Source organism: Protopterus annectens, chromosome 17.part0, assembly GCF_019279795.1.
Source record: "Protopterus annectens isolate FY-2018-M chromosome 17.part0, PAN1.0, whole genome shotgun sequence".
Taxonomy (NCBI): Eukaryota; Metazoa; Chordata; order Ceratodontiformes; family Protopteridae; genus Protopterus; species Protopterus annectens.
The window spans coordinates 68,169,675-68,193,394 of record NC_056751.1 but is presented as its reverse complement, the minus strand read 5'-3'; the positions used below and the strand labels follow the sequence as shown (position 1 = coordinate 68,193,394).

At 41.9% G+C, this 23,720-nt stretch overlaps 1 protein-coding gene across 1 annotated transcript in view; it reads right to left on the bottom strand.

The window, feature by feature from the left end:
• Positions 1-23,720, bottom strand: part of DNAH6 (dynein axonemal heavy chain 6) — a 5,071,261-nt gene that overhangs the window by 1,944,989 nt on the left and 3,102,552 nt on the right. The window lies entirely within an intron of this gene.

Sequence of the window (23,720 nt, the reverse complement as noted above, 5' to 3'; positions counted from 1 at the left end):
TTTAATTAATACATAGCCCTATGCCAGTCAGTCAGAATGTTATAACAGTAAAAAAAAAATAGAAAATAATCACAAGTAAGTACACATTACAGTGTTAGTTTAGCTCACAATAGGCACCTACAGGCATAACAGTGCTAAACAAAAGTGCATCACTGTTATGGACACTGGTGAGAGCTCTATATGCATGGGCCTTAAGAAGCATGTCAAACAAAACTGCACTCATTAAGTAATAGCACCCAGGCTACAGCATTCTCCATTTTTTATGAAAGAGCTTAAGCTAAGTGGAGAGGAAAGGAAGAGTATAATGTAATCTGCTGTTTTCAAGAAGGGAATCTCACGGTGTAGGGCCATGAACAGAAAAGGTCTGTATGTTCACAGTGTGGCAGAATCTTTATTCCCCAACATGTGAATATTAATGGTTTATGCAAGGGAAAGCTCCAGTTAAACAACCATGTGATTTTAAGCTTGGAAAGTGTTATGAAAATGAAATCAATATACTTAGAGAGCTGGATTACTCTTTGGGGAACTAGCAGACAACCAGCCTCAATGGCTGTGACACAATGGTGCTGCCTCTGGTGTACACCTGTTTTAAATCTGTGGATTTTCCTCTACAAAGTTTTTGGCTGTTGGTTATGACTGAACATGGTGCTAATGACTGGGAGTGTTTAGTCAAGAGCAGGTCTTGGGACAATATGTTAGCTGTTTGCCAATAAACTGCTCACACTGAAACTCTGTAATATACAGGGATGAAAACTTGACTACAACTCAAATGATCCAAGCTCAATTAACTGGTCAGGCAGATAAGGGTGGAAACTGAGCAGCTGATACTGGTTTGTTCATGTTGGCATTCATATTCATAAAAGATTTGGGCTTAGCCATAACAGGCTGGAAGAAATGTCAGTCGAGAACTGGTGATGATAGCAGTCCTGCCTACGGATCCCACTCATACCTCTTAACTGTTCAGATTTTTGCTCATACTTTTGGTCTTTTTCACATAAAATGTGTGAGTTTCTGGCAAATCACTGAGGACTGAATTCACTAAATAATGACATACACGAGTTTCAGACTTCATATCCTTCAGAAAAATGCATGGTAAGATTATTCTAACAATTTTCTAAATTTATAAGAGCAATATCTAAAATCTGCCCCTATTTTTGGGCATTTGTCTTGCCATTATCTTATGCTTTCTAAAGATTTCTTGTGCTAAGAGGTTGAGAGATATGGTCCCACTGGCTGCTAGTCTAGATAATTGCCAAAGGGCTGGGGCTGCAGATGCTGATGGTCTTCAAATGACTGTGGCATCAAGCAGACTTCAAGCCTACCTTGATGAGAACTACCTCTAGAAGGCTCTCACCTAGGTCAGTGGCCATGTTACCACTGAATGGAAACAAATGGGCTAAGTTTAAAGGGAAAGTGTTTGATAGTTTGCAAGTCGGGAAGAAAAAAGTTATAAAGGGTAAAACATTGTTCACATTGCAGTATGTTTACAGCATGGCAGAATCGTTTTTTCCAACGTTTTAATATGAATGGGATATACAAGGGAAGGCCCCAGTCAAACACCCATATACTTGTAAGCTTGGATACGTTTCACTAAACTGCCATCATGGCCATTTCTGGGTCTCATTGTTTTTGTCTACTCTGATATCCTAAGGCCTAGACATTCAAGTGTATGGGAAAAGTGTTAGTTATCAGAGGTTGTGCAGTCCCAGATACCCAAATGACCATGTTACTAACATAATGGCAACTTGTCTGAGTCCACAGATACCATGGCATTCCACAGAATGCTAATCAAAGGCTGGTGGTTTTAAAATTATTTGTGTCTGATGTGACCCCACCAGTCTTTTGGAAATGGTCCCACTACAGTCTGGCAGGCTAACCTACAGTAATGACACACAGGAAATAGTGCTAAATATAACTACATCATTGTTATGGATGGGTGAGAGCTGCACATGAATCTTCAGAAGAATGTCAGACAAAATTGCACTCGTAGCAAAAATTATTAAGTTACATAGGTTCATAGGTGTTTACTAGGCTAACGACCACAAAGGCCTTTTTAAGTCTAGCCATGCATCCCAAATCTCTGACAAGTTCTGATACCCTTCATAAGTTTAAGCAGGGGTTTGGGAGATTAATCATTTACAGGTTACCTGTGTCCATTAGAGATATAGGTGTCAAACCAGGGATGAATTTCCTGTTCCCATCCAATCGTCCAAGTTATGCTTGAATTGGGTTAGGGAGGAACTCTGCTTCACATGGATGGGGACCCTGTTCCATAGACACAGTAGTCTCTGGGATACATATGTATCTTTCCAACAGGACCTATTTATATCACAGGCAAGGTTTAAGTCTTTAGAACAGGTACATTACTACTTGTCTGTAAATAATTACTAACCTCAGAAGCAGTCCAGTCTGATCTTTCCCTGAAGGTATCACGCTATAAATATATCAGCTATTATTCTATTTGGTTTTTCTATTCGATAATTAGCCAATATATGTTAATTTATCTCATTTTTGTGTTAAAATGCTAAGTTCATGTAGAGAAATATTTAAAAATCATGTAAATAAGCTCATGCACAGATGTTTTAACCTGCAGTTGTAAATGTACATCATGTTTAACTTAAATGTCAAGCTTTTCTCCCCAAGCCTCTGCTGAAAAAAAGAAGTTATGTACTTATCATAACGTTCTATCTGTGTTGTCGATCTTTGTTCATTCTTGATGAATGGGACTCAGTTCCAATCCTTGGAACTGGCTCGGACATTATACAGCTCACCCCAGCAAAAAAAAACTCTCGAGCTAAGACTCTTCCCACAATGCCCCTCTCTCCATTACCTCAGATCAAGTTTGCATATAACAGCAATAGCACAGACATATAAGCAGAAGCAATGTCCAAGGTAAACACCCTATGACAACCCAGGACAAGAGTTTGATCCCCCAGGACATCTACAGGATGAGGAAGGTAGGTAGGGTGTCAAGGATGTACAAAAATCAACAGCACAGATGGAATGTTATGTGAGTACATACTTTATCTGATGTTGTCAGTCTTCATTCATTCTTGATGAATGGGAGAGAGTCCCCAGCTACTTTAGTTTTTGGGTGGCCTTATGGAAGGATATTCCTGAGAACCATACAGCCAAAGGATGCTCCTCCCCTGGAGACCATATCCACTTTGTAATGAGTGATAAAGGTATGAGGTGTAGCCCAAGTTGCAGCTGCACAAATTTCGTCCATAGAAGCTTTGGAATGGAAAACAGCTGAAGTGGCAACTGATCTGGTCGAATGCACTTTAACAGGCACAGGTAACTTATGGTTGGTATACACATAAATAAAGGTAACACAATCTCTCAGCCATTTGGATAAGGTCACTTTTGATATGGCTTGTCCTGCCGTTGGACCAGAAAAGGAAATGAACAGTTGATCTGATTTCCTGAAATCGTTAGTCCTGTTCGGGTAAAAATGCAATTGTCTATGAACGTCCAGCACGTGTAAGCAATATCCACCTTTGCTGGAAAACTTGGGAAAGAAAACTGCTAATTCAATCATTTGATTAATATTAAATTCAGAAACCACCTTAGGAAGGAAAGAAGGGGTAGTTCTTAATGACACCCTGTCTTTATGAAAAGTGATATAAGGGGGCTTTGCACATAATGCCTGAATCTCAGAGACTCTTCTTGCAGAAGTGATGGCTACTAGAAAAAGAGTTTTCCAGGAAAGGAATTAAAGATGGCAAGTAGATGCTGGTTCAAAGGGAAGTAGTACTAAAGTTTGCAACACCAAGGTGAGATCTCACAGAGCTACGGGATATTTGAATGGGGTTTTAGTTTCTCACCTTTGAGAAAAACCTGCTACAAGCAATGGGAAATTACAGGACAGTCATCAAAGCCATTGTGAAAATTGGAAATGGCTGCTAACTGGACTCTAATAGTAGAGGTTGAAGCTCCTTGATCAAACAGAGTAGCTAAAAATTGCAAAACTTTTTCAACAGGCACCAAAAATGGATCTAAATTGTTTTCAGAGGTCCAAATCAAAAGTCTCTTCCATTTACTGGAGTAGAGTCTCCTGACAGAAGGCCTATGGGAGGCCAAAAGAATCTTACAAAGACATGCATCTGGAGCGTTTCTCCCAGGCCTCTGCTGAAAATTGGCTCCATTCCAAGTCGGACTTTCCCAGTTAACAAATGTTAAATAAATAAATAAAATAAATTTTGCACTGAGTAAGATATGTTATTCTGCCCGGCAATTAATGGAATTGGAGAAAACAAGTGATGAGCTTGACAGAGCACAGACTGGAGTGTACCAAACCCTGCAGGTGAGAGAGCAGGTCTGGAACTGGGTCCAGAGTCCACGGTTGGTGAATCAAGTGAGGCCATAGAAAGGGAATCCAAATTTGCCTAGGCTAAAAGGGAGCAATGAGAATCACCTTACTTCTCAACCTTTAGGCTTTCTTTAGGAAGAGAGATATGAGGGGAAAGGGGGGGGGAGGCGTAAAGGAGAACCAAGGGCCAATCGAGAAGGACTGCATCTCTCGGGGACTCCTCCTTGGGTGGAATTAGAGCAAAGTAGCTGCTGCACTTGTTGTTCATTGGAGAGGCAAAGAGGTCACAGCAAGGCTGGCCCCATTGGCAAAAGATTTATTTTACCACTTTGGGATTGAGAGACCACTGGTGAAGCAATAGAATCTGTCTGCTCAGCTTGTCCACTATCATGTCGGAACTCCCCGGGATATGCATTGCCACAAGAAAGCGGTTAGAAGATATCACCCATTGCCACACTCTGAGAGCTTCCCAGCAAATGGGGTAGGATTTGGTTCCCCCTTGTTTGTTGATCGCTTGTCTGTGTACTTAATAAAGAATTTCCGACTGGAAACAGACTGCCTGCCTTGCTTGGATTACTTTCGAATACTTAGTAATTCTGTACAATTATATATTTTTTATTATTATTTTTTTTTACTTAAGACAAGTTTAAGTTTGCTACTTCTACTAATATTGTCTGATCTGATTAATATACAGTGATTAACTGGAGATATATGGACTGAAAATCTTCCACACAGAGAAGTTTCTTACATTGATTTGTTTTTGGACCCACTATACTTGTTTAGTGGGTTGTTTTGAGACTTCGGGGATACCACAGAGATTACTTGTTTTTTTTTTGTTTTTTTTGATATACCATACCCTGACATTTTGTCTGACTGGATTGCAACCTTCCCAGAGGAACAGCAGATTGAATGGCTTGCAACATTAGGAGCACTGCTGTCATTTTCAGGACATTGATGTGTAAGTTGGCCTTTTATAGGGACCAAGTGCCTAGGACCATTCTTCCCAGATAATGACCCCCCTCCCCCTAATCTAGGAGGCATCTGTGATCACTATGGCGGTGGGTTGTGGGGAAACAAAGGGACAACCCATTAGAATTTCTTCTGACTGCATCCACCAGGATAGATCCTTCTTGCAATGTCCTGTCATTAAGATCAGTTCAGTTATTGGATGAGAAAGAATGGACCATCGGGAGGCCAGAAGCCACTGAAGTATCCTCATGTGAAATCATGTCAAGGGGACTAAGGTAATGGCCGCCACCATAGATCCTAGGATTTGGAGAACAGATTGAATGGACACTCTGTTTTCTACCAGAATGAGCTGTTCTTTAGACCCTATCTTTTGGAGCCTGTGAAATAGCAGAGAAGCTATACATGAAACTGTGTTGAGCTGGGCAACTATGAATTTTAGGTCCTGAGCGGGAGACAGCTGTGACTTTTCATAGTTGACTGTTATGCCCAGGGCACTGAACAAATGTATGATGAAATCTGTGGCTTGCAGCAGTAGATGCCTGGTAGGGGCATTGAGGAGCCAGTCATCTAGATAAGGAAACACCCGGAATCCATGTAATCATACATGAGCCATGTCATGACTGCTGCCATGCATTTAGTGAATACCCTAGGGGCTGTGGTGAAGGCAAAGGGCAGCACTCTGAACTGGTAATGATTGGCCCCTAGCTGAAAATGGAGAAATCTTCTTCAGCATTTGTCCATCTTTGTGTGGTAATACATGTCTTGAAGGTCTATAGAGCACATCCAATCATTTTCCCCTAAAAAGGGGAAAATAGACTGAACCATGACCATCTGGAATTTTGTCTCCTGAACGAAGTTGTTCAGAAGGCTGAGGTCCAGTATTGGGCTTCAGTCCTTTGTCTTCTTTGGCACTAAAAATAACCTGGAGTAAAATCTGGATCCTATCTGGCCTGGTAGGACTTCTTGGATTATTTTTTTTCCTAGCAGCTTTTGAACCTCTATGGCTGCTTGATCCATCTGATTGGGTGGAATACAGGGGAATTTCCTCAGAGATCTGGGAGAAGAGTGAAGGGAATATGATAGCCTCTGGTAATAATTTTCTACACCTAAGTATCGGAGGTTATTTGTAGCCAGGCTGTCGAGTGCAGTGAAAGTCTCCCCCTGACCGTTTCCAGAGATAAGCAATCAGGCCTCCTTTCAGGAGAGCTGGTAGGGTTGTCTATAAAAGGAGTCTCTGGAACCTTGGTTTTGTGGGCCACCTCTTTCTTGCAAATGGCATCTTCCATCTCAGCTCCCCGATGGGAGCAGCCCCCACATGTGTCCTGGCAAGGCCCCTGGGACATTTTGAACCACATCTTCCCATTCCTCAGATTCCTGGACTAGGATTGTTGAAGAATAGAAAAATGAATGTCCGCAGCAGACTGGGTCTTTCCATCCTTTTCACACCTGGCCAGTGTGTCCTTCACCTTGGGGCCGAACAAAGACGATCTGTCAAAAGGAGCATTGATGAAGGAAGACTTGAAGGGCTCAGCGAATTCACATAAGCGCATCCAGGCATGGCGCCTTATGGCAACACTGGAACCCGCTGCTCTGATTGTGCCTTCAGCTGTGTGTGCAATAAGCCACATGGACGAGTTGGATATAGACTCCAGGGTAGCTAGCTGAAAGGCAACTTTGTCCTGCACCTCGTTAGCCACAGCTCCAGTGAGAGTCAATGATAACTCCTTAATCAGATCTCTCTGGAGTCTAGTGAAATGTGCCATAAAGTTCAAAGACCTGAGAGCAAAGGTTGATGTAACATAGATGAGCTTTCCAAATTTGTCCATCATCCTAGACTCCCAGTTAAGAGGATGTACAGCAGGACTCTCATCAGCAAGTTCCTTCTTGGTGAGAGCCACCACCACCATGGCATCTACTGCTAAACCCTTGACTCAATATTGGTGGTCCTCCAGCAGAGAAAGAATTTTGTCTGAACTTTGTGGAATAGGCTCTATGGAATCAGGGGCCATTCAAGCCCATTGTGCAATCAGCTTAATAAGATCATCAGCGGGCGAGGTCACCCAGGAAGTAGATGGTCAAGTACTGAACACTTGCAAGTACATGGATTCCTCTGAGGTTGGGTCTTCGGGCTGCCAGTTACCCCTCTGTTTTAGGATTTCCAGAATGCCTCCAAAGGAGACATCATCTGGGGGTGAGTGGGAGGGAGCTTTCCTCTTCATCGAAATCCTGGTCTTCTGTGACAGATTCTTCTGCGGAATCCTAGCATGTCTACTTACGGGTGGGGGTTCCTTAGTGGGGATCTCTGAGCAAGACTCCAAAGAAGAGGGGCCCTGTGCAGTGGTAGCTTGAAGGTTGTGTGCTCGCTGTCCTGTTGTGGAAATTGGAGTCAGCTCTGGATCAAAGAATATGGTAATATGACACTCCAATGCAGGAGGAACCAGGTGAGAGCCTGCAGAGGCTAAAGCTCTCTCCATAACCTGGAAGGCAGGACCCTCTGAAGAGGAGTGGGAGCCCAGAACCAAGAAAGACCACCTCAGAACCGAGGTCACACCCTGCTCTGAGAATCCTCCCTCCGAGGCAGGAGCTGGGGAAGGACCCACAACTGACAAGGCCCCAAGAGTCAAGGTCGGTTCTGCATTAAAAGCCAAGAGCCAATAGATGACCCTTGGAACCCGCAGCTGAGTCTTGGTCACGAGAATGTATTGATTCCAAAGAAGGAACCGAAGAAGTCAGAGATACCTTCAGTACAGAGGAAGGGATGCCTAACAGCACTGAAGCAGCTGGCACCGGGGGAATCAGAGTTCTGGGCTCTGAAGCTCTGGTAGAATTCAGAGGAGGAGATAGTGTAGGAGTCCTTGGAGAAGATACTGCAGCTCCAGAATGGAGAGGGGCTAGAGCAGGGGCAGGGATTCCTCTGGCTGCCAACAGCTGATCCACCAAGCTCACGATGTTTACCTCGGCGAGACTCCTGTGATATCTGCAAGGATCAAACTGAAAAAGCTAATGGGGACTCGGTCCATTAAAGGAAGGGACTGGGCAACCAGCCTGCAAAAGGGTCTACAGAAGGTGAGTACCTTGTCCTAGGGAGAACTTGTTCCATTATTAGCACCGATGGGGTGGATAAAGCCTACTGAGGCACGTAGAAGTCGGCACTGAACCAGAGACCAAAGACGCCAGTACCAATGGTGGTGCCGAAGGCACCGTAGTAGAAGCAATCAGTGCCAAGGAGTCTTGACCTTGGAGTTTCAGTACCTTAGCTTTCAGTCCCGAGGATAAAGTCGGAACCAGAGTCTTATGTTTAGGGGCTGCTGGTGCCATGGGAGATGCAGGCAAAGAGTGGCTCTTCTTTTTGGAAGTGTCAGATTTGGAAGTATCAGCCTTGAACAAGGCCTCACTGAAAGGAGTCTTTAATAAGTCCTTTAAAATGAGCTTATTTCGATAATTAACTAGGGCTTGATGACTAATGCCCTTGCAGATATCACAATTTATATCTAGGTGACGAGCTCCTAGATAGTAAACACATGAAATATGCCCATCAGAATTGGGCATCTTTCTCCTACAGTCTTGGCACTGTTTAAACTCAGAAGTGCCTTTTTGTTTTTCTGTCAATTTCCAAGAATGAGTGCTAATAATGCGCGCGCACACACACACACACACACACACACACACACACACACACACACACACACACACACACACACACACACACACACACACACACACTAAACAGGAAGAAAAGGAGAGAAGGAAACTACCAGCCATGGTAGGAGAGAATATCACACAGTAAGCAGAGAGAAAGGGAAAGAAGGTACCAGCAATGGCACAAAGAAATACCTCAAGAGGTAGGAAGGGCAGAAAGGGGAATAGAATAATAATAATAAAGGGTAATGGGTACTATTCAGACAGTCACTTGATGGAGAAAGTTCTAAGGAAAGAAGAATATATCTATATATCTCTATATGTTTATAGAAAAAAGGAAATTTAAAGACTTAGCTGAGAGCAACAGCTAACACTTCTTGCTGACAGAGTAGCAAATGAGATCTGAGGTAATGGAGAGAGGGGTGTTGTGGGTAGAGTCCTAGCTCAAGAGTTGTTTGGCTGTTGAGAGCTGTGTAATGGCAGAGGCGGTTTCAGGGATCAGAAGTGAGTCCCATTCATCAAGAATGAATGAAGACTGACAACTTCAGATTGGGTTTTGCCCAGTTGGACTTTTCCCGGTCAACAAAGATAGCTAGCTAAAATAAATAAATAAATAAATAAATAAATAACCTGGCTGGCTTATTATACAATCTGACATTGTAAAATATTGACAGAAAGTCTTTGGTTTACCCTTACAAAAGGGCATTTTGTTATACCCAACTTTGGGTTTGTTCTGGACCCCACTAATTTGGAGGTTTCATTTCTTTTGTTTGCAGACTGAGTCAGTATCAAAAAGCAGCAACCTAAAATGAAAGTTTCTGCCTCTCACTAGACTGTGCATTCTTAAATTTGCAGAAATAAAGTTATAGCAGAAATTAGCAAAGTAGCAATTCCATACAGCCACAGCCCCTGATCAGTGTAATATAAAACCTTTAATAAGACCCTCATGGAAAGCTTTAGAATGATTCACATATATTGTACCTCAGTTTGCTATCTAGTACTAACATGAAAATAATGTGTCCTGGTCTCATCCCACTTTGTTTCATCCTCCTCTTTACTGTCTCTTTGTTAGCTGAGATCTAGGTGTCCCATTGCCTCAATAAACAGTAGCTGGTAAATAAACCTGCTCTTCTGTCCTTCAGGCTTTTTCTCTTTCTTTCTGAAAACCCACTCTCTCCTTGATCATCTCAGGGTCACTGTTACCTTTATGACTCCCATCTATGGCATTACCTTCTTATAACTGTACACTACCCTCCTCCACTTAACTTATTCTCAGTTCATTTTTTATGTAAAACCAGTAAAGTGGTGTAAAAGTGCTTACCAAAAAAAACAAATAAACCAAAAAAATAAGCACCCTGATAGTCAGTTTCCAGTCCATTTTATTGTATAAAAAATCAGTTAAGCGCTTTCATCAAGCACATTTGACTTCATCAGAACAAAGGCATTTTCTTAAAAAGCAGTTTAAATAGGTTTAAAAAACCCATAATTGGTTAAAAAACAGCCAATAAAAACCATTAAATTAGCATAAATCATGACTATTAATATTTAAAATAATCAGAGTAGGAAAAACCATTAAGTCAATTTTATTCACTGTCATATTAGTAAAAAAATAAAACAAATGAAGGTACTTAGACTTGTCCTGCTTTTCCTTTTAATACTGGCAGGATAGTCAAGTAATCATTTAACCCTGGATGTACATTTGTAGCCAACCTTAACTGCCACAACAGCTCATTTTTACACAATACATTTTGCCAATTCCCCCCTCTTGAATCTACTTGAACAGTATCCAGAATGGCAAACTTAAATCCAGAAAAACATTCACAGTGTAAACTATGTCTAAACAAAGCATTCACTTATCTTATTTTTTACATCATATAGATGCTCATATATTCTGGATTTAAGAAGCCTCTCAGTCTTTCCAACATAAAATGAAATGCAGGTATTACATTTATCAAGATATACTAGTTTGCTGGAAAAACAGTTTCCTTTCCTGAAAAACAAAGTATTACCATTTTCATTAGCCAAGGTGATAGAGGTACCCTGTAGAATGTAATGGCAATAAGAACATCTACCACAGGGTCTGGTACCATTTAGGTTGTTGTTAGCTCCACCATTACTAATTTTCCTTTCTAAAACCAACTTTAAATTAGGTCCTGTTTTGGAAGAAAAAATGGGTTTCTCACCCAAAACTTGGTACACCTAATTGTTGGTTTTGAAAATACTCCAGTTTTTATTAAGAATATTCATAACCCCATTGTATAGGGGACTATATATTGAATCACACAGGCTTGTTGAAAATCAATATTTGTCCCACCATCTATATCTACACCTGCCTGGGGGGGGAGGGGTTTGTTAACCCCCTACCTAAAAGCGGTATATATTTTTTACTCCATTCATCCAAAACTTCTCTCAGAATGGCATAAATAAATTCACCAGGATAACCCCTATCTAAAACCATTTCCTTCAGATGTACAAATTATTTTATTACATTCTCTTTTTGGGAAGTCATCCTGGCTATCCTAATAGCCTGACCTTTAATGATGCCTATCTTCTGAAACAGTGGGTGGTGGCTGTTAGAATGTAAATAGCTATTGCAGAAGGTTTTCTTATGATATACTTGAGAAAAAAACCTTCTTTTCCTTTTACTATCTTTGTATCCAGATCATTTATTTCCTCATCATGACACTCAAAGGTAAATTTAAAAAAAAGTGGTGGTACTGTTCAAATACTCAATGAAAGCAGGTATAGAGTCTTTTTTACCTCTCCATAAAATAAAAATATCATCCAAAAACCTGTTATAGGAGAGAATCTCTGAGAAATATTCACTTTTGAAAACATATTGCCTTTCCCAACCCAATAAAACAAGGTTAGCATAAACGGGGGCACAAGCGGCCCTCATAGCTACACCTTTTACCTGCTGAAAATATTGCCTCTCAAAAAAAATATAATTATTTTCAAGAATGAGGACCATGATTTCACATAGCATGGTAACCTGATCATATTGTAGGTGGGAACAGATAAAAGGTACATCCTCAAAAATCGATAAACCTTCTTGTTTGGGAATACAGGAAAAAAGATCCTGGAAATCAATAGACAAAAAAGTAACTCCTGGGGACCATAATTCTGATTTTAATTGCCCCAGGAAGTCCCATGAATTTTTGACCAAATGTGGTACCCCCTCCATAACATGCTTTATCATTCTGTCTATATAGACAGCGAAATTGTGTGTTTTAGAACCTCCAGCTGCCACTATTGGTCTAAATGGAGGGGTCACGATACTCTTGTGTACTTTTGGTATCCCAAACATAACCGGTACTTTGGGATGTGAATTAAAAAGAAAATCATAATCCTCTTTGGAAATTCCTTGATCTAATACATATTCATATAAAAAGCTACCAATACGTTGATAAGAAATGTGTATTTGGTTTTTGGAAACTTGAGAGTAATTTTCAACATTAAACAAAATTTTCTGCATGACATTGGTATAGTCCTCAGAACTAAAAACTATAATACCCCCACCTTTGTCTGGTGCCATAATTCAAACACTTTTGTCTTCACTTCATTCCTGAATAACCCTTCTTTCGTTGGAATTAAGGTTGAAAAAGACCCCCCCTACACACACACACATCTTATTAAGATCATCTCTAACAGCCTTCTCAAAAATGGCTACCAGGGGATGTAGGGGCGGATTAAATACACTATTTTTCTTAAAAACATGTTTCTTTTCTATGGATTTATTGCCCCCATCGTTTTTACAAAATAAAACTTTCAAGTTTAATTTCCTTAAATACAGCTGTACGTCTATTAATACCTCTGCAATATCGGGAATTTTGGTGGGGACAAACTTAAACCCTTTAGAAAATAATGTAAAAAATTAATCTGTAATAATCCTGTCAGTGTAGTTGTAAATATTGAAACCATAGGAGGTATGGAGAATGTCCTGCCCTTTGTTCCCTAATATTGATACCTCCCTGTCTACCACTTGGGGAAACCTTTCTGGTATTGTACCACTTTACTGTATGCAGTTTGTCTCCCTTGCTTATTGTTTGCTATTATTTCTGAGTGCCTTAAAACTAGAAAATCCTGTTGATCAAGACAATCCACCATCTCTTCTTCTCCAAAATACCTGTTCTCATCAACCCCTTCTATACCAGACATGGTCCTGTTATTACCATCAAATTGGGAATGAATCCCACTTTGATCAGAATCTGTACGTCTAAAAACAAGGTTATTACTAGGGTACACTTTATGATTTTTCTATTGCTTAAGGTCCCTATCTAACTTCCTTGATTTTTTATAAAACATATTATTGCATTTTTTCTCTACCCTGTCAATGATTTTATTATAAAGCCCTTCATATTGGGAAAACAACAAATCACCTAGAATCATACCGTTTAACTCTTCTTCTTTTTGTAGCCTATTTTCCATCTGTTCATGAAAATGTACAACTTTGTTAAAAAGTTCAAACCCCCATTTACCAAAAAGTTTAATAAAATCCCCAATAACATCAGCATCATAATGTAGTCCAAACGGGAAGTTATACACCCGTAACCCCTGCGGTACCACTTGTAGATGCAGGCATTCTTTAAAATAAACAATTTCCATTTGAGACATTTTAAATTTAAACAATTTTTTCTCAAACACATAAATCATGTCTTTCAAAGATTTGAAAATGTTATTGTCACAATTGTCCTTGTCAGACATTGTCCCTAGTGCCTTGTGTGGTTCATTGAAAACAGAAGTTCTTTTTAAACAGGGCACCATATTTACAACTAGTCCCCCTTGTATTCTGGTTATAGTTGTTAACATCATTCCTAGGACAAGAAGAATGGGAAATAACATCAAGGTCCTAAATCCTTCCTTGAATGGCTTTGCTGGTTAAAATTCCTCCACACAACTGCCAGAACCAAGCAAACCACTCTGGTGACTGTGCTGTTGTAATAATCCAAAGTTCCAGGTGATGACCAGAATCAATGACTGGTGAAATATCCAAAGGTTCAGGAGAATCCATGATGCCCAAAAACACCACAAATGAAAACTATTTTCATCAAACACAGTTGACTTCATCAGAACAAAGAAAAAAATTAAAGTAGCATAAATCATGAATATTAATATTTAAAATAATAGTTTATTGAGCAGCCACGACAGGCGGAACACAAAGAAACAGGTACTGGTAACCTTATTCAAGATTCTATTCCCCCTAAATTGACTAATTGCAATTTTGAAGGGAGATGTAATCACAGCAGTGTGCTCTCTGAGCAGAGAGTTACTTTTAATGGGCATTCTTCTTGTTCTAGGAATGATGTTAACAACTGTAACCAGAATTCAAGGGGGACTAGTTACAAATATGTTGCCCTGTTTAAAAAGAACTTTGCTTTCAATGACCCACACAAGGCACCATGGACAATGTCTGGCAAGAACAATTGCGACAATAACAGTTTCAAATCTTTGAAAGACATGATTTATGTGTTTGAGAAAAAAGTGATTAAATTTAAAATATCCCAAATGGAAATAGTTTATTTTAAGGAATGCCTGTGTCTACAAGTGGTACCGCAGGGGTTACGGGTGTATAAATTCCCGTTTGGACTACATTAGGATGCTGATGTTATTGGGGATTTTGTTAAACTTTTTGATAAAAGGGGGTTTGAGCTTCTTAACAAAGTTGTACATTTTCATGAACAGATGGAAAATAGGCTTCAAAAAGAAGTAGAAGAGTTAAAACGGTATGATTCTAGGTGATTTGTTGCTTTCCCAATATGAAGGGTTTTATAATAATATCATTGACAGGGTAGAGAAAAAATGCAACAGTATTTTTTGTAAAAAAATCAAGGAAGTTAGATAGGGATCTTAAGCAATACAAAAATCATAAAGTGTACCCTACTAATAACCTTGTTTTTAGACATACAGATTCTGATCAAAGTGGGTTTCATTCCCAATTTGATGGTAATAACAGAACCATGTCTGGCATAGAAGGGGACGATGAGAACAGGTATTTTGGAGAAGAAGAGATGGTGGATTGTCCTGATCAACAGGATTTTCCAATTTTAAGGTGCTCCAAAAGAATAGCAAACAAGAAGCAAGGGATACGAACTGCATACAGCAAAGTGGCACAATACCAGAAAGGTTTCCCCAAGTGGCACACAGGGAGGTATCAATATTAGGGAATGAAGGGCAGGACATTCTCCATACCTCCTATGGTTTCAGTATTTACAACTACACTGATAGGATTATTACAGATTAATTTTTTACATTATTTTCTAAAGGGTTTAAGTTTGTCCCCACCAAAATTCCTGATATTGCAGAGGTATTAACAGATGTACAGCTGTATTTAAGGAAATTAAACTTGAAAGTTTTATTTTGGAAAAAGGATGGGGGTCAATAAATCCACAGAAAAGAAAAATGTTTTTAAGAAAAATAGTGTATTTAATCCGCCCCTACATCCCCTGGTAGCCATTTTTGAGAAGGCTGTTAGAGATGATCTTTATAAGATGTGGCAGGAAAAAAAGAAAAAAGAAGTTATGTCTTACCATAACGTTCCATCTGTATTGTTGATCCTCGTTCAGTCATTACGCATGGGTATCGGTTCCGAGCTCGGAACAGAGCCAGCCATTTTCCAAGCTCGCATCAGCTTCAAACTCTCAAGCTAAACTCTTACCCACAATCCCCCTCTCCTTGTTACCTCAGATTGAGTTTGCAAGTCAAAGAAGGTAGAGGCTACCTCTCGTCAAATAACCTAAGAGAACCGGATGGTGAGATCTACTAGAAACCACAGGAGGGGAAAGGAGGGAGGGTCTTAATGACTGAACAAGGATCAACAATACAGATGGAACGTTATGGTAAGACATAACTTCTTTATCTGATATTGTTAATCCTCATTCATTCCTTACGCACGGGACAGTGTCCCCAGCTACCTCTATTCCTGGGAGTCTCTCATGGAAGGATATTCCTGAGCACCACAGAACCGAAAGATGCTCTTCCCCTGGAGGCCAAATCCAATTTGTGATGATTGAAGAAGGTATGAGGTGTAGCCTAAGTTGCAGCTGCACAGATGTCATGTAAAGAAGCTCTGGCATGGAAGGCAGCAGAAGTTGCCACCGACCTTGTTGAATGAGCTTTCATGGTAGTAGGCAACGAGATATTACGTTGTGTATAAATAAAGGTCACACAGTCCTTCAACCATCTAGCTAATGTGACCTTAGCAACAGCAGATCCTAATCTAGGTCCAGAAAAGGCCAAAAATAACTGGTCAGATTTATGAAAGGGTTTAGTCCTGTTTAAGTAAAAATGGATTTGCCTGTGTATATCTAAGGTATGTAGACAATACTCTCCTCTGTTTGAATGACTGGGGAAGAAAACTGGCAATTCATTGGCTTGATTAATGTACATTTCAGAGATCACTTTAGGCAGAAATGACGGATTAGTTCTCAGAGACACTCTAGCTCTATGAAAAATCAAGTATGGGCTCTTGATACATAAAGCTTGAAGTTCAGAAATACGTCTGACAGAAGTAATAGTGGCCAAAAACAAGGTTTTCCATGACAAATAACTGAGGTCGCAGGAAGAGGCTGGTTCGAAAGGTGACATTGTCAGAGCTTGTAGCACTAATGATAAATCCCATGGTTGAATAGGTTCCCTAAAAGGTGGCTTCAGATGATTCACACCTTTTATGAAGGTCTTGCACAATTTATGGGACATGAGAGGAATCTTGGACACCCTCATGAAAATTAGAAATTGCAGCCAAATGAACTCTAATGGTAGAGGCCGATAGACCCGACTGAAACAGGTTGGCCAGGTAGTCTAGTATTATCAACACTGGTGCTGAAAAGGGGTCTACTTGTTTATATTTCAGCCAACAGTTAAATATTTTCCACTTGCTCAGATAAGTAATTCTAGTGGAAGACTTATGAGAAGCAATGATAATATCAAATACTGGTAAAGAAAGATCGTTCTGCCTGGCAATCAAGGGAATTGGAGTAGCCAAGCCGTGAGCTTCAGGCTGTTTAAGTTGGGGTGAATCAGATTCTGTGGATGTGAGATCAACTCCGGGGTTGGATGGAGAATCCATGGTCAATCTAGTAGGTGAGGCCAAAGGAAGGGGAACCAAATCTGTCAAGGCCAATATGGTGCTATGAGGATCACCTTGGTCTTCAACCGACAGGCTTTCTTCAGAAACTGGGGAATGAGGGGAAAGGGTGGCAATGCATAAAGAAGACCCGAGGGGCAATCGTGGACTAGAGCATCCCTGTGTGACTGTCCTGCAGGGGGAATCAGGGCGAAGTAGTTGCTGCATTTGTAGTTGGTCGGAGATGCAAAGAGGTTGCAGCAAGGATGGACCCAGCGGTGGAAGATCTCTGCCGCTATCAAAGGATTCAGGGACCACTCGTGACGTTGAAGAATGCACCTGCTGAGTCTGTCTGCTATCACATTGGAACTCCCGGGAATGTGCGCTGCTAGAAGAAAACAGTTGGTAGGCATCGCCCACTGCCATATCCTCATGGCCTCTCAACAAAGGGGGTAAGATTTGGTTCCACCTTGCTTGTTGATGTACCAGACCACCGCCATGTTGTCTGATTGAATCGCAATTGTCCCAGATAGCAGCAGGGGATGGAATGCTTGCAACGCCAGAAGCACCGCCCTAAGCTCTAGAACATTTATATGCAGATGGGCCTCCAGTTCGGACCAAGTGCCTTGGACTGTCTGTCTCTGACATAGCCCCCCCCCACCCCATCAGGGAGGCGTCTGTGGTCACTGTGGCCTTGGGTTGCTGGGGGGAGAAGGGGCAAGACCATCGTGAGAGATTATGTGTCATCCACCAATTTAAATCCTGTTTGCACCTGTGGGTTACTCGAATCATGGCTGAAAGAGGATGCTGAAAAGGATACCACTGGGTGAGCAGTAGCCATTATAGAAGCCTCATGTGAAACCTGGCCAGGGGAACAATGGTGATGGAGGCTGCCATGGAACACAACAGCTGTAGAACCGAGTGAGCTGTGGATTTTTCCTTTGAAAGGATTGGAATTAGTTGTTGCTTTATTCTTAGGATTCTATGCTCTGGAATAGCAGCTCTGCAGTTTTTTGTGTCCAAGATAACCCCTATGAATTCTGTCGACTGAGATGGGGTGAGATTGGATTTCTGCCAGTTTATGGTTATGCCTAGCCTTTGAGCAGCGAGGAGAGAGTATGTCAGGGCTTTTTCTAGTAGATGTCTGGTGGGGGCAGAAATGAGCCGGTCATCTAGGTATGGAAACACCTGGAATCCTTGAAGTTACAAGTGAGCTGTGATAACTGCCATGCACTTTGTGAATACTCTGGGGGCTGTATAGAGTCCGAAGGGCAGTACTCTGAACTGGTAGTGATTGGCTCCCGCACAGAAGCGCAGAAATCTTCTTGATGGCCTGTCCACCTTTTTGTGGTAGTATGCATCTTGAAAATCTATACAGCACATAGGTTCATAGATTAGAACTAAGCTAACTGCCCTTACGAGACATTTTTAAGCCTAGCCAATTATCCCTTGTGAGACTCAAACCCTGCACCTTGTGTTTGTAAGGCAAACACCTTAACCATTAGGCCACCCTCGTCTTTTTCCAAAAGCGGGAGGATAGTCTGTATTGTGACCATCCGGAATTTTTATACTCTCACAAACTTGTTCAATACACTGAGATCCAAAATTGATCTCCAGCCCCGGTTTTCTTTGGCACCAAAAATAGTCTTGAGTAGAATCCGGATCCTATCTGGTCTGGAGGGACTATGTGGATGACTCTCTTTCTTATCAGTTTTCTAGCTCTGGTGCTGTTTCTTCCCTTTGACTGGGTGGAACGTTGGGAAGATTTTTTGAAGGGACGGGACAAAGATCAAAGGGGATATTATAACCTCTGGTTATAACCCTTTGTACTAAGGAATCGGTGGTGATGGTTAGCCAGGCATAAGGGTACAAGGAGAAACGTCCCCCAACCACCTCCAGAGGAAAGGAGTTTGGCCGCTCTTCAGGAGCGCTGGTAGGATTGACCACGGAAAGAATCCCTGGAACCTTGGTTACACGGACCCTCTCTGCCCCGAAAGGAGCGTCTTCCCTGTCAGTTTCCCCCTCTGCCTCTGGGGGAGAACTTGGCCTGTGTGTCACAGAAAGGACCCTGAGATTTCTTGAACCATATCTTCCCACTCTTTTGGTTTCGGGAGAAAGCACATTGAGGGGAAGAATAACGGACACCTACAGCAGAAAGGGTCTTACCGTCCTGTTCACATCTGGCCAGTGTGCTTTCAACTTTGAGCCCAAACAATGAGAAGGCCTCAATGGGGGCATTAAGAAAAGAAGACTTAAAGGGTTCCGCGAAGTTGCACAAGCGCATCCAGGCATGTCGTCTCAAGACCGCAGCTGAACCTACTGCTCTAGCTGCCCCTTCTGATGCATGAGATATCAGTCACATAGAGGAGTTAGATATAGATTCAATGTTGGCCAGCTGAGAGGCCACTTTGTCAGGGACCTCATCAGACACGGCACCAGCCAAGGTTTCAGAGAGCTCAGAAACCAGATTCCTTTGAAGCCTGGTAAAATGTGCCATATAATTCAGGGACCTGATAGCAAAGGTCGCTGAAGCAAAGGTGCGCTTCTCCATCCTGTCCAGGGCCCGGGAGTCTTTGTTAGGCGGATGGACAGTCTGGCTTTCTTCTTCTGCCAGATCCTTTTTTTGTTGCGGCTGCCACCACCAAAGCATCCACAGGAAGACCTCTGGACCAATGGGGATCCAAAGCAGGAGGGGATAAGATCTTATCTGGCCTCTGGGGGATAGCTTTGATGGTATCAGGAGCCTTCCAAGCATGCTGCATGATGAGCCGGACAAGTTCATCGGCAGGTGGAGTAACCCAGGAGGTAGGGGGTCGAGCACGAAAGGCCTGCAAGAACACAGATTCCTCAGAGGTCGGATTAGAGGACTGCCAGTCACCTCTCTGTTTCAGAATTTAAAGGATATCACCAAAGGATACCTCTGAGGGTGACTGAGGGGATCCTTCCCCCTCATCAAAATCTGTGTCTTTGGTGACGGAGTCCATGTGCTTCCTCTTACACTAACTTTTCCGGTGGACCTCCTCAGCAGGAGAAGCTGTAGAAGACAACAGAAAAGTGGATTCCTGAGGGAATATGTCCTGCCGCCATTGCACCCGGTATCCGGTAGATGCGACTTGTGAAACCAGTGTACCAGAGGAGGGCGGAGGTATAGACAGTCCATTATCATCAGCAGCAGCGAAAGCCTTCTCCATCAGTTGGAAGTCTGGTCCACCCGAAGAGGAGTGTATGTCTAGGACAGGGGTCACCCCACCCCTAAGTGGCTCAGCCTGCCGACCCGGAGTCCCTGGATGGCTGTGGAGCAGCAAGCTATGCGTGTCACAGCTGACATCCTGGGTCATAGCAAAACTCTCCTGCCACAAAGGCAACTGCGGTTCCTTAGTGAGATCCATAAAGGGAACCGCAGAAGGGGAAGACTGTGCTATATCCATGGACTTCAAAGTCAATGAAGGAGGAGAATAAGAAAGGGTCTTTGGAGATGGGTGATCACCTCCCAAGGAAGGATAGTTCCTGAGGGATGGGATACCTCTGGCCAAGAGTACCTGGTCCACAAGATGCAACACATCATGTTCGGAAAGGCTTCTAGTGGACCTCACAGAGACTGAGGGAGAAAAAGGCCTGTCCAGAGAAGAGGCAGACTCGGTGCTCATCTCATCTGACCACACCGAGGACAACGGTGCTGAGAGAGACTGGACTACTGCTGTCCGCACTGAAGAAGTTATCGGTGCCGAAGTCATTGTCTGCACAGACACAGGGATCGGTGCCGAAGTGGTTGTCGGTGCCGAAGCTGGAACCGACAAAACTTGAGTCAACAATAAAGGCGTCAGTTCCGAGGAAGATCTTGGAGCCGACGCAGTCAAGGTCTGCTCCGATTGAATGGTCGGTGCCGATACAATGGTAATGGTCTGAACCAAGGAGCCCCTCGGTGCCGATATATAGAAGGCTGCAGGAGAAGACGGAGCCGAAATCACTAATGGAGCCAAAGGCCTCGGTGCTGAAGGTCTAGGCACCAAAAGCACTGGGGCTGACTGAGAGAGCTTCGGAGCCAAACTTTAGCCTTTTTAGGTTTTGGTTGGCGGGAGTCCCCAGCCGGGGATAAAGGCAAAGATTTAGCCTTAGTAGGGACATCCACGGTTTTCTTATGGGCTCTAGGAGAGGTTGAGGCCTCCGACCCAGAAATAGCCTCTGAAAAGGGAGATTTTAGAAGTCCCTTCAGTATCAGCTTGTTTTTCCTTTCCAACAAGGTTCTATTAGAAAAGTTCTCTCAAAAAGTACAAGGTGGATCAACAGACAAATGGGAAGCTCCCAAACAATAAACACACAAAGAGTGTGCATCAGACGTAGGCAGTTTGTGTCTGCAATCAGAACACAGCTTAAACCCCGGACTACCTTTCTTATCTGCCATGACAGCAAATTAATTAATAGAAAAGGTACCAACAATGGTACAAGAGAGTACCCGAAGGTATGAGGGAAAAAGGGAAAAGGATTACCAACGATGGTAAAGAGAGAATACCTCGTGGTAAAAGTGGTAAAGAAAAAAGCAGAAAAACCCGAAGAAATTATGATCGCTAAATGTGATAGGGTAAGAGACAATAAAATATGAACTTTTCTGACAGAAAAGTAATCTGTAAAGCTATTAAACAACAATTGAAAGTATTTAACTCAAGAGAAGTAGCTTGACACGACCGAATGGCAATACGGCAAACGAAATCTGGGGTAACAGGGAGAAGGGGATTGTGGGTAAGAGTTTAGCTCAAGAGTTTGAAGCTGACGCGAGCTTGGAAAATGGCCGGCTCAGTTCCGAGCGCGGAACCGATACCCATGCGTAAAGAATGAACAAGGATTAACAATATCAGATGTCTTTTTCAACCTTAATTCCAAGGAAAGGAAACTTATTCAGGAAGTAAGAGAAGACATAAGTGTTCGAATTATGACCCCAGACAAAGGTGGGGGTATTAAAGTTTTCAATTCTGAGGACTATACCAATGTCATGCAGGAAATTTGTTTAATGTCAAAAATTACTCTCAAGTTTCCAAAAACTAAATACACCAGAAATTACCAGAAAGGCTCATCCAGACTCTGCTACACTTTGCTGTGAAGGAAAGGTTAGTTTGCTGTTATTTTTTTTGCATTATTGTTGCCTTTATTTTATTTTTAATTGCAGTTTTTTTTTTTTTTTACTGTGTTTTTTGCTTGCATTCTTTTTTTATATTAAACTTCACAAAAGAGACCACAGCTCTTGTTTATGTTAATCTGAGCATATATCTCATTTCTCTCTACTTTCACTGGCTTATGTGTAGTAATCAAATCATCATTTTTTGAAATCCCCACCCCTTCAATTATTTATTAGAGCTTTTACAGCCATTTCTATTTCATAAATAGTACCAATACAAAAACTCCACCCCTTTTTCAATCCAAAATAGTAACTAAAAATAAAAACTTTCCACCAAACCTTTAAAACTCAACACTGAACTCCCTTGTTATCAGGAGAAATTAATAGTAGGCACTAAAACAGCCTATAATTTGCAAAGTACCTTGCTAGGAAACAGCTATACTTTTACAAAAAAAAAAAAAAAGCCCCCAAGCAAAGCCAAGTCCCAGCCAGCAGCTTCCGGTGATTTCTCCCCTGGTGAATCTAATACCAGGCTACAACTCTTACCACACTTATGGCCACCAAACCAGGACCGAAACACTAAAGGTGGGAGAGGTGTCATATTCACCACCATATTCACACACCCACAGGCTAGCACAACACAACAATGTGTCTGAAATCCTCCTGCAACCAAAACACTAGGTAGTACTGCTCCAATCCAAATTGTGCCTGCTACAGATCACCACCCCCCCCCCAAGATTCACACTACACCTTTCAACATATACTGGAAAAAATTAGAACCAAGAACCAAACACTTAAATATATTGATTTTACCTACCCTGCCATTAACTGGAAAACTACTCATGTCCCAACCCAACGCAACACATCTTCAGTCATAAATTTCATCAACCTGGATCAACGGATCAACTAATCCCACCCCACCCACCAGGCCTCAATATCCTAGACCTGGTCATAGGGAATCAATGCTGTCTCCTGAAACCTGATTGACTTCTTTGAATCAGTCTCCAGAGAGCCATGGACAAGGCGGTGGTCAGAAAAAGGAGGTCATTGTCCCACTGTACTCATCCTCATCATTAGTCCCATTATAGAATACAATGCCCCATTTGGTATGTACTCTCAAGACATCTGCAACAACTGGAAAGGCCTCAGAAATACCTCACCAAAGAAAGATCAGGCCTAAAAAGCAGATGCCCTCGCTGATGACCATTTAAAAACTCCAGCCATACTCTGTTGCATATCGCCACACATTTCTTATCAACGTAAGATCTTTTTATATGAATATGTATTAGATCAAAGAATTTCCAAAGAGGTTTATGATTTTCTTTCTATTTCACATCCTAAAGTACCGGTTATATTTGAGATACCAAAAGTACACAAGAGTATCGTGGCCCCTCCATTTAGGCCAATAGTGGCAGCTGGAGGTTCTAAAACACACAATTTCGCTGTCTATATAGACAGAATGATAAAGCATATTGTGGAGGGGGGTACCACATTGGGTCAAAGATTCATGGGACTTCCTGGGGCAATTAAATCAGAATTATGGTCCCCAGGAGTTACTTTTTTGACTATTGATGTCCAGGACCATTTTTCCTGTACTCCCAAACAAGAAGGTTTATCGATATTTGAGG